This window comes from Psammomys obesus, unplaced genomic scaffold (genome assembly GCF_907164565.1).
Source record: "Psammomys obesus unplaced genomic scaffold, mPsaObe1.curated_primary_1811, whole genome shotgun sequence".
NCBI classification, from domain to species: domain Eukaryota; kingdom Metazoa; phylum Chordata; class Mammalia; order Rodentia; family Muridae; genus Psammomys; species Psammomys obesus.
This window is the reverse complement of record NW_026585797.1, coordinates 30,674,055-30,685,866: the sequence shown is the minus strand read 5'-3', so window position 1 is coordinate 30,685,866 and position 11,812 is coordinate 30,674,055.

Below are 11,812 nucleotides of genomic sequence, written 5' to 3'. Positions count from 1 at the left end.
ATATATAAACATATAAGAAATTTAAAGCATTCACATCCCATAAATAAATTTTCTTGGCTAGACTGTTTACTTGAGTATCAAGATCCTTTTTAAGAAATTGATTTAGTTAATTACCATTTGCTGGTGCACATACAGTATCTATTTAAAATGAATGCTAAGATGAACAAATGTGGCCTAATGTCTAAACGTATTAGTTTTAAGTTTATGACTATGCCTTTGAATTTGAATTATGCAATGGAGGACAGAGGGAAGTATCAAGAGTCCCTCGAGGATACAGAACGTGTGTGCTCTGTTTTATATATTGTAATTTTAATTTTTCTTTAAGGTTTAATTAATAAATATTTACATAAGTCAATAACTGTTACCTACCACACATCTGGAATTTTCCTAAATTCCAGGTGGTCCAGATTTTAGGCATTTCTTATGTTTCTGACTTTATTCCCTGAGTTGTTGTTGAAAACTGCACCTTCTATTGTGTTGTTGCTTTTGGATAATTTTGTTTTTCAAAGACAAACAAAACAAATGAAATGTCTCCAAATCAAACATTGTCATCATATTGTGAGGTGAAAATTTGCTCAGAAAAGCAGAAATCTGCCTGTTAGGAAATATTATTAAATAGTATTAACGTTAGAGCACAATCAGAGAAAAGAGGACAGGTCCCTCTTTCTGGTACACCATCTGTATAAAGAGAGGTACTAGCCGGGTAGATCAGATAAACTATGATGTTATATTCACCAGAAAATCTGAAAAAGCTCTAACAGCTATCTTCTATAGAATATTGAACTTCTCACTCTGCAAACAGTGCTTTCATAAGAATATTTGATTACAGAAAATTACACAGTGATACTCATGGATGCATTCAAATCATGTCACAATTATACTCAATCCAATGCTATTTACAAACACCATTAAATTATGCCTCATTCCATTTCTCAACTCAGCAAGTTCCCAGATATCATAAAATTTATGTATATATATATATATTTATGTATATATATATATATATGGTTTGTGTATTCTGATTCTGTTCTTTATTTAGTCTTTAAATTATTTAATTGAGGAATAAAATACATGCAAAAATACAAACATCCAAGTGTACTGCTCATGACTTTTCAAAAACTGTAAACAAATATGTAATGGGCACCCATGCTAAGAAACAGCATCCTGCAAGTTGAATTAAAGAGTATGCCCTTACTCTCCCAGCTGCAACATTTCCACCTGACTAACTCATCTACAAAACCAGTCCCCAAACAGAAAAGGGACATGGCTACACATGGCTCATTTTTTCTACCTACCATGGCATTTTAGAATGTTCATCTTAAACCAATTTCTAGCTTTTTGATGCTTATAAAAATTGTATTTATGCAAATGTTTTCGACTTTTGACCTTGGGAATACTGGCCTGACAGAGATTAAATTACTTTATCTGTTATAATAAAATACTATAACATTCTGTAATTGTCAATATAGGCTGTATCAAGCAGTTGGAGGTGACACTTATTAACCATTATATAATCTCTTAAAATATGTAATTAATAAATTTACATAATCAATATTTTAGCATAGACTTAAAATATCAATTTGAACATTCTGAAGAAAAATGCATTAAAATTAATTAATAGCTTGGATTGAACATAATTATTCCAATTATTCCAATAAAACAAATATAAGTCTGTCCTTACATCACTACTGAAGGAATAGAGAGTATTTTGGATTATAAATGTAAAATTAAGGTTTAAAAAAATGTTGAAAAAAAATTAAAAAAAATTATAAAAATAAATAAAAAAAAAAATGATGTTGGAAAATCCGGATCCAGGGGTCTTTTCTGAGACTGATACTCCAACCAAGGATCATGCATGGAGATAACCTAGAACCCCTTCACAGATGTAGCTGATGCCAGTTCAGTGTCCAAGTAGGTTTCAAAGTAATAGGAAAAGGGACTGCCTCTGACATGGCCTGCTCTTTGTTCACCTCCCCCTGAGGGGGGAACAGCCTTAACAGGCCACAAAGGAACACAGTGAAGCCAGTCCTGATGAGACCTGATAGACTAGGATCAGAAGGAAGGAGAGGAGGACCTCCCCTATCAGAGGACTTGGGGAGGGGCATGTGTGGAGAAGGGGGAGTAGGGTAGGGTTGGGAGGGAAGGAGGGAGGAAGCTACAGATGGATACAAAGTAATAAAGTGTAATTAATAAAAATTAAAATAAAAATATTTTTAAAGCCTTTTTAAAAAAATGATGTTGTTGAACAGATTTTACTAGGCTGAAAACCTGCACATGAACTTCTGAATGGGAGTAATACAAAACTTATTTCCAAATGCTGAATTGGATCAAAGGAGATAGCAATATCATGGTAAGTCAACTGATTTCATATTTGAACATAAATTAATCGAGGTTAGAAAGGTTGCATCCTGGTAAACAGCATCTACTGCTCTTGCAGAGGGGCTGGCTTTGCTTCTCAGCATTGTAGCTCAGAAATGTTTGTAGGGTTCTAGAGTACCAATGCCCTCCTCTAGCCTCTGTGGGCACCAGACACATGTGGTATACAGAAATACATGCAGGCAAAGCACCCATACATGTTCATTTTTTAAATATCCTAACGGTATATTTTAAACACTTTAAGGTCAATAAATAATCTAAGAACGTTATTACAAGAAACAGCACTCAAGAAAGTTTATTAGACTTGCCATCCCTCTGACAAAAATCTGAAACTACTTAGAAACTTCGCACTCAAGATTTTGTAAGCTCAGTTGCTGTAAGCCTGTGATGAGGCAGATGGCTGAAACAGAGCAGAAGGCATAGCACCTGGACCTCCACCCCACTGAATAGCAGGCACAGGCTTCCTTGCTGAGTTACCTCTCTCTCTAGAAAAGCACAGACAGACCCCGACCCAGAAGTGTTTGTATTAACCCTCTAGGCAGCTCTCGGTTCCAGCAAACTTAAAAAATTAACCATCATAACAAGATATACAAAAGAAAAAAATGCACTTACTAAAATTTATTTTTAATTTAAAGTTTTCTCTACATCATATAAATGGTGATTTAAGCAGAGATATTATTATGTTAAAATAAGCAGAAGTGTGTGTGCTTCTGTGTGTGTGTGTGTGTGCATGATTGTGGACAGCAATAGAGGTTGCCTGCAGATTCTTTATAAAATGTTATTTTGGTGTAGTTTTTAAATAATTTTTTTATATTAATTACAGGTTATTTATTTGTATCCTAGCTGTAGCCCTCTCTCTCATTCCCTCCCAATCCCACCCTCCCTCCCTTATCTCTTCCCTGCCCCTCTCTAAGTCCACTGATAAGAGAGGTCCTCCTCCCCTTCCATCTGACCCTAGTTTATCAGGTCTCATCAGGACCAGCTGTTGCAATGTCCTCCTCTGTGGCCTAGCAAGGTTGCTCCTCCCTCGGGCGGCGGGGATGGGGAGTGGGGGGTCAAAGATTTGCGTACTTAAAAAAAACAAAAAACCTGTTATTTACATTTTTATTTCTCTTTCTCCCTACTCCACCCAATCCCATCCCACATCCCAACACCAGGTAGGAGAGAAAAAGGGTTAGTGGGCAGGGTTCTCTTTCTTAGCTGCTTCCTGCTTGTTAGGGTGGTCAGATTCCTTGGAGCCAGACCAGTCCGGCCAGTGCCGTTTCAGGAGATCTCCAACTTCTTGTCTTACTGTACCAGCAGCAACCAGGAGCCACAGCGGGAAGCAGCAGCAGCCTTGTTCTTTCCGGCAGCAACTCTGCAGTCCCAGAGCTCTGGCATTTATTCTCTCTCCAGTCCTCAGATTTAAACTATCTGCAGCTGGCAAAGATTTCCACTCAGATCCCACATGAGGCAAATAGTTTGCTGCTGTGGGCTGAGTAAGTCCCATATCCCACACCTGGGTTTAAAACAAACACATGTTTATATCCACAATAATATTATAATTTCCAGGAAGGTAAATTAACCTTTCTGCAGTGCAGATGGACATCCCACATACCATGAATCACATTTGTGGGTAAAATAAATTGACCTGCAAGACACTAGGTACATTTGTATTAGACATCTGCACAAAACTATTTCCTAAAAATATTAAAGTATATCAAGACGATAAGTTGGCAAGGGGGATAACGGGAGGTCACTTTGATGTTATATAGTATTTGGAAGCTTAAAAGATGAAGTTGAAGACAGACTATGAGATACATGAAAGGAGCAATAAAGCTATAGTTGGAATGAATTTTTCAAAGTGTTGTTTGACTTGTAGGGGGTAAAATGAACCACTTACAAATGGCTTTATTTTTTTTTCGAGAAGATTTCAAGATTTCTATTAGTATGTACTGTTAAAAGTCTAATGCAAAAACAATAAGCCTCATCCTTGTATTTCCTGGCGGTTAAATTTATAAAAGGGAAAGAGTTTAGCCAATCAAACTATGATGGCTTTGGAATACTTGCAAAGTCAGAGGCATTCCACAGAGATTGCTCTGAGATCAGAATCATAATGTTTGAAAGAGAACTGTTAGGGGCTTGTAAGGAAAAAAAAAAAGATTTGTGCAGAACAGTGTGCTTTTTCTAAATTGAGAAAAATCAATTTTCAAACAAAATCTCCCATGAAATTACAAACTAGTGATCAATTTTATTCATCATTCATGAATTCTTTGCTTCTTAAGAAATGATAGAACTCTAAGGATAGAGTCGTTAAGAACTGTTGCGCAAGCTTTTGCAGCATGAATTTTCCATGGTGCTCTGGCTGAGGAGAGTTACACCTGTTACATGAGAAGAGAGACACATGCAATCAAGAGGCACTGATAGACTCTTTTGGCCACTGGAAACTGGAAAAACAAAGACACGTAAATAGCATGCCTACATCAGGAAAAAAAAATGGAGATTGGGATTTTAGGTCTGTAAGTTAACAAAATATTACAAGGATCTATTATAAGGACAATGTTTATTTAGAAGGCTGAAGTTCTGGAAGCAAATAGATATTGTTCTGAAACTAAGACTTTCTCTGATATTTATAAACATTCAGAGACTGGGAAGTAATACAGAGTTGAGGGTGTCATGTAATTCAGATTTGAGGTTTTCTTCAAGAAGCCTCCAATAGCAAAGCATAAGAAAGGTAATTATTTACCATTATTATTAATTTTATCTGTTTAAGTGGTTTACTTGCACATTTGTCTGTGTACTCCATGTATACAATAATCATGGAGGCCAGAAGAGGGCATTGGATATCCTGGAACCGGAGTTACAGATGATTGTGTATCACTATGTGAATTCTGGTAATCCAACCTGGATGCTCCCAAAGAGCACCTCAGTGAACTTAACCTTTTAATCATCTTTCCAGCCACAGAACCACACTTTGAAGATTCTATGCTGATACTTTGAGGAAAAAATCATGTATGCTTCCAGAAACAAAGCAAACAAAAACATGCTGCTCCTTTAAATGACTATAAACCTGCTTCTTCAGTTGCGTTTTTAACATTTTATTTATTATTTATTATAATTTATTCATTTTGTATCCAGGCTGTGGCCCCCTCCCTTGTCTCTGCCCAATTCCACCCTCCCACCCTCTCCTCCCCCTATGTCACTCCCTTAGTCCTCTCCTTTTTTTTAATTTTTATTATTATTATTAATTACACTTTATTCATTTTGAATCCCCCATAAGCCCCTCCCTCCTCCCCTCCCGATCCCACCCTTCCTCCTCTTTCTGCATGCATGTCCCTCCCCAAGTCCACTGATAAGGGAGGTCCTCCTCTCCTTCTTTCTGATCTTAGACTATCAGTTCTCATCAAAAGTGGCTGCATTGTCATCTTCTGTGGCCTGGTAAGGCTGCTCCCCCCTCAGAGGGAGGTGATCAAAGAGGCCAATCAGATTATGTCAGAGGCAGTCCCTCTTCCCATTACTATGTAACCCATTTGGATACTGAACTGCCATGGGCTACATCTGTGCAGGGGTTCTAGGTTATCTCTATGAATAGTCCTTGGTTGTAGTATGATTCTCTGCGAAGTTCCCTGTGTTCAAATTTTCTTGTTCTGTTGCTGTCTTTGTGGATTTCCTTTCCTTTCCAGGTCTTGCTATTTCCCACTTCTTACGTAAAATTCCATTCATTCTGCCCGACAGTTGGCCATCAGGCTCAGCATCTGCTTTTAACGAACCTTAGCCTATCAGGTCTCATCAGGACTGGTTGCATTGTCTTCTTCAGTGGCCTGGCAAGAGTGCACCCCCCAGGGAGAGGTGACCTATATTGACTTTATGATTCTCACATTTTCCTTGTAAGTTAAGGTGCCAGATATCTGGCAGCTTAAATGCAACTAAAGAAGTCTGTCCAACTTATATAGAAAAAGTAAGAATCATAAAGTCAATATAGGTCAGGAACTCATCCGTTTTAGTGGCCCTGAATAAAATTTAATCGTTTTTCTTCCAAATTTTGCATCCAGAGCCACATCTGACTTTCATGTTTACTTCACCATGTAATGGATGAAGAATCATGGGACTGAGTTGAATGTGCTCAAAATGCTCCTGTTTCTCCAAGGAGGACTCAGACATTAGTACACAAGTTTCAACAATGAAAGTCTCTTCATTTGTTTGTTTGGGAAGATATCCCTTAGGGTTGATCCACAGTGTTTCCTCAAGCAATCCTTCTATACTGCCTAATATCCTGGTTATTTATATTAGCTGTGCATTCACTAAAGTGGAACTATTGTATTTGTTTGCAGATTTGCAAACCATAAATACCAAAAGATCATCAGATAGATGTACACCAGAAATGAAATGTTTACCTTAATGTCTTTGGTTACCAAGAGCCTAGAACAATGAAGATAGATACCAAATGGGAAAAAGGCAATATGTATACGTAATAGGGATAGAGAAAGTTGGAAAAGGTAGAGGAAGAGGAAGAAGAGGAAAAACAAAGAAAAATGTTAGAAAGTTTTGTTTCAAATTGTGCCCAGAAAACATTACAAGGGCCATAAGTAGCCATTGCTGAAAGTAGTATTGGGATGAAGTTTTGCTCAGTGGTTCACAGTAGGTTTTAGAAAAGTCATCAGAGATCTGGGTGCATTGAGAAGGATGAGCATCCCAAAATAACACATGCCAAGAGTAACAAACAACTACAGAAAACCACATGGCTGTGATTTAAGCATTTATTCAGGACAAGGTGTCACTAATTCTCAGACTGGTCAATTGTGTGATTCTGGAAGAAAACAGGTAGACAACCATCAAGGGAATTACTGAACATTTACAGTAATATTATAATAAGAAGGTAGTAAATGGATTCATGCCCAATATTTTACTAGGTAGATATGTAGAAAGAAAAAAAATTCTAAAAAAGAACAGTTAAAATCATAAACAGATAAGGACTGGATGGTTCATTGAGCATTAAAGTGATGAATATAGTGTGTACCTTCATTTTCTTCATAATATCCATTTAGGTATCTCTTTGAGCTTGCCTGCTTCAAGGATCCATCTGTCCACTGACCAACTGAATCAAGTAAATTTTGGCACATCATCATTCTCACAGGTAAAGAATAATTCTATGAGGCTGTTTAGCAGGACAGGATGGTCCCAAATCTTGCAGCAGAATGTGACATGAATATTCCAACTGAAAGACTTAGTGAGAGTATCACACTTCAGTTTAATCCACAGAGGCATATTTCCTTAGTTTGTAAAAGCAGACATTCTGAAATGTAAAGCTGGAAAAGCTCAAGAATCTCCCTCAGGAGATCAAGCTAGTCATCTATGTTTACAACTCAGTATCAAGTGACAGTACTCAGCTGTATAAAAAGCAACTGTCTACTTTATTAAATAGGAGTAAATAAAATGTCTTAACTTCTTAATGAAGGCTAATCACAAAGCAAATGACTATGATAGCCACACTAAAATCAGGGACTGTTTATCCAATATCACCATAAAGAAAGGAGAAAGACCAATCAAATATACTTGAAACGTATATTTATGACAACCGATGAGACTAAAAGAATATACCACTAGCAGTCTAAGTCTAGAGTCTCCAATAGGGATCTTGATGTTGTGCATCTTATACAAGTGCACATGTATAATTTCTTACTGACAATGGAAGGGGAAGTTTCAAAAGGACATTTACATCCTGATACAAGATATAGTTTTAGGAGCATGAGTTGATGGGCACAATTGTCCAAGTCTAGTGAAACAACAAAGATGGCTCCTGTGAAAACTATGGATAAAGAGATCGTGATATATGAATGAAGCTCATCAATAAATGTACAATTGTTGCAAAACACCCTGAAAATTACAGAACAAATGCATATGGAAGGGCAGTGGATATATTTGAATTTGTATTTCTTTCTTTCATTTTTACTGAATCTAACACTTCTCCAATATTTGTATAAAATAGAAAATACACACAGAATGTCACAGAAACAAAACCAAAACAAAACAAAACAAAACAAAACAAAAAAAACCTGGAGTCAAAAGTAGTTTTGCCAATAGTTATATCATGTCACAGCAGCTTGTCTGTATTGCCTTAGGAAAGATACATAGTCATTCTTGTTTTAAAGCTAGTTTTAAATATGGCACAATAGTATCCATAATTTGCCTGGATGCAAGTAAGCATTTGTTCCTTTGTTCATTCACTATGCGTGCCCTTAAGCACTTCTAAACATACACTGTACATTTACTAACATTTTTACTATCTCAGAGCTTTTACCCCCAGAATGTCACAGAGTGGGAATGATAGAGGCTGTAGCATTTTGAGTTTGACATCTTTCACAAAATCATGCATCAAATTTTCTCCCATTTTTCCAATGTCTTTTTATAGCATGGTAGCCTACACTTTTCAGAGCTGAATAAAAAATATTTCACTGTCTAGAGATGTCACACTTTTATGCATTTTAGGGAGGAGGAAAGACAATCATCAAGGGACTACTTAAGGAACAATAGAAAATAATTATATATAAAAAACCAATGGATCTGATTAAATTATTCTTTGTAAAGAAGCTCCTTCAATAAATAAGTGAAAATAAAAATGAAAAAAAGGCAGGAGAAGAGAAGGCAGGGAGGAGAATGATAGATGTGTAGAAAGACATGGAGGGCAAGAGGAAGAAAAGGGAGATCTCGATGCTTATCAAGAATATGGTGATTTACCACCATCAGAGTGAAATGTGGACATAATGACATATTTTAAAAAATGAAAAATTTATTATATGTTACATGTCACTACCCCTAAACATGCATATGATAATGGTTAAGTTTTACTAAAACATGTGAAAAAAGTTCCATAAATTGAGACTATACGTAGCAAATGATAATAGAACTATTGAAAAAGAAATCTATTTTTTTATTTACTTCCTCATGAGAAGATTAATCAGACATTCTTGAATTACTTTAAAATAACTTCACAGCCAGACCTGGTGGTGCACCCCTTTAGTCCTAGCTCTCGGGATGCTGAGAAGGACAAGAATGCCTGAGCTACCTATGCAAACTGTCGGAAAATCCAAAACCAAATGCAAAACAATAACCAATCAAACAAACAAGAAACTTAGGCACAAATACTCTCTTTAGTAATTCACATACACTATTTTAATATACACTAAGTCTTCTGAACCTGAACCCTGGGTATACTTTACCCTGTGTAAAAAAATTAGGCTAGGAACACATAATACTTGTGTGTTTCAGTGAAACTCATTTAATATTGGCTGTTAAATGCACTGGAATAATGATGCAATCGATGGCTCCCTTTTTCAAGTAATGCAAGAATAAACTAACATTGGGAAGTCTACTGATAAGCAGATGATCTCTTTTTATATTGCCCCCTTCAAATTCCTTATACTGCCAAATGTAAAAGGAACTTTTATTTACTTGTTTAAATTGTTGTCTCGGAGGCTTACTACCTCCTTCTGCTAACTTAGGCCTACCCCTGGAAGCTTCTAGCCTATGTACTATCTAACCAATCCCTAGAATGTTTTCAGCCTCTGAGAATTACTGCTTCATAAGCTCACCCTTTCTTTTTCTTTCTGAGCTCATAGCTGGCTGGATCAACTCAGCTGTTCTGTTCAAACTCCTCTCCCAGCTACTTATTCAATCCTGCTTCTCTCTCAATTCCTGAAGTGCTTGGGTTCAAACTAACTTCAGTAATGTCTTCTAATCTTCTGTCTCATTTTCATTCTCTGGCTCATCTGGTCTTCACCTGAGTTCTGTCTCTGTAACCTGTCTTAGTTCATTTTACAGCCAAAATCTTTCTTCGGCCTAAAAATATTTAAGGGAAGACTGGAGAAGGCAGAACTGTGTCCTGACCATAATAGGCTTAAACACATCCTGTCATCTTACTTTCTATGTGGCAGTAGCCACATGAGTCTACCAAGTTTGAAAGACTGTGAGGAAGAACCCTGAAAAATATAAGTGCATTTTTGAGAAAGCATTCATGAGTAAGCTTCTTCTGTAGAGAAGGTCCCCCTAAAATATTTTTGGGGGTGAGCGTAGGAGTGGAGAAGTACAGCCTTCTCCATGACACCAACACCAAAAATACCTGGGTACTAATTGAAACTAATTGCTGTGCTGTGTTCTTGGTTATAGAAGTCATAGAGATTTACAGGCAAGTGACTGACACTTTTCAAATGATTGAAGCCTTTCTAATCAGCTTTGATTTTAGTACTTTCAGTCACTGTTCTAGGCTATAAATTTGTTCTTCACAGGTGAATACATTCTTGGAAGAATACAGTCCTAAGCACCACTCATAGCTTCAAGAACCAAAGAAGCAAATCCTGCCTGAAAATGGAACAAACCAATGAAGGTGAAAAAAAACCAAGAGATATGTCCTAATATCAAATGCTATTGGAGACTTGAATCAAGCCTATTTGTAAAAACCTCAACAGACCTTTCATATTTAATTAAGGGAGTTGAATTAGCATTGGAATTCATTTGCTTGAGAATAAGTAATCACTAATTCACAGCTAAGAAAATTCTTGTGCAAAAATAAGTAAGAATTAAAACTGGAAAGTCAATAAACTTGAAAGATCAATGAGAATACAAATTCAAAAAATCCTGTTAACTTTAAAAATCATTTTTAATTGACAAATAGAGTTGAACATATTTTTGCTGAATAGTTAAACTAAACTAATTAACATCACCTCATATGCTTATTATTTTTTAATGAAGAGAACACTTGGCATTTACCATCTCACTAAAATTTGCCCCGTTAAATATTACAGCAAAGTCAGTTAATAAACCACATATGAAATAGACTTAAATATTTTTGATAGAATACAGCTAGCCTTTAATAAAATTATTTTCTGAGAGGATTTGGAAGATCCCAGTCAAAAAATTAAGATGCACTCAAGTCTTTATTTTATAGAATAGTTCTTCAATTTTCTCCCTGATTTTATTCACTGTTGGCTTTTCTCCTTTATAAGGATAATTTCATTCTTTATGTTTTCCTAGCAAATGATCCACTTTATGGAGGTTTCGAATGCATGAGCACAGAACCTACTTAGTATTCTCTCATAATTATTGCATTGTGATGTTTTTACAAAATTGCAGCTATAGCTTCTGTTTTTTTCTTTTCTTTTTTTTTCCCTAGTGTTTTGTCCTTTTGTTCTCCATGTTTCCTGATTAGCTACATTAGAGCTTTATAACATAGCCTTGTCCCTCTGTGACCCCTGTCTAGCTTACAGGAAACAAAATGATTGAGTTGCCAAATCTTAGTTGTTTATTGATATCATATCCAATTGCCTCCAGCACAGAAGTCTGGGGTAAGCTATAGCCAAGCATCATTTTCCCATTTCCTTGGGAAATTGAGAAGTCTCTGGACTTCACCTTTAATTGACCTTTGTGGACAGCCTATGACATACAGATTAACCTTCATTTATTC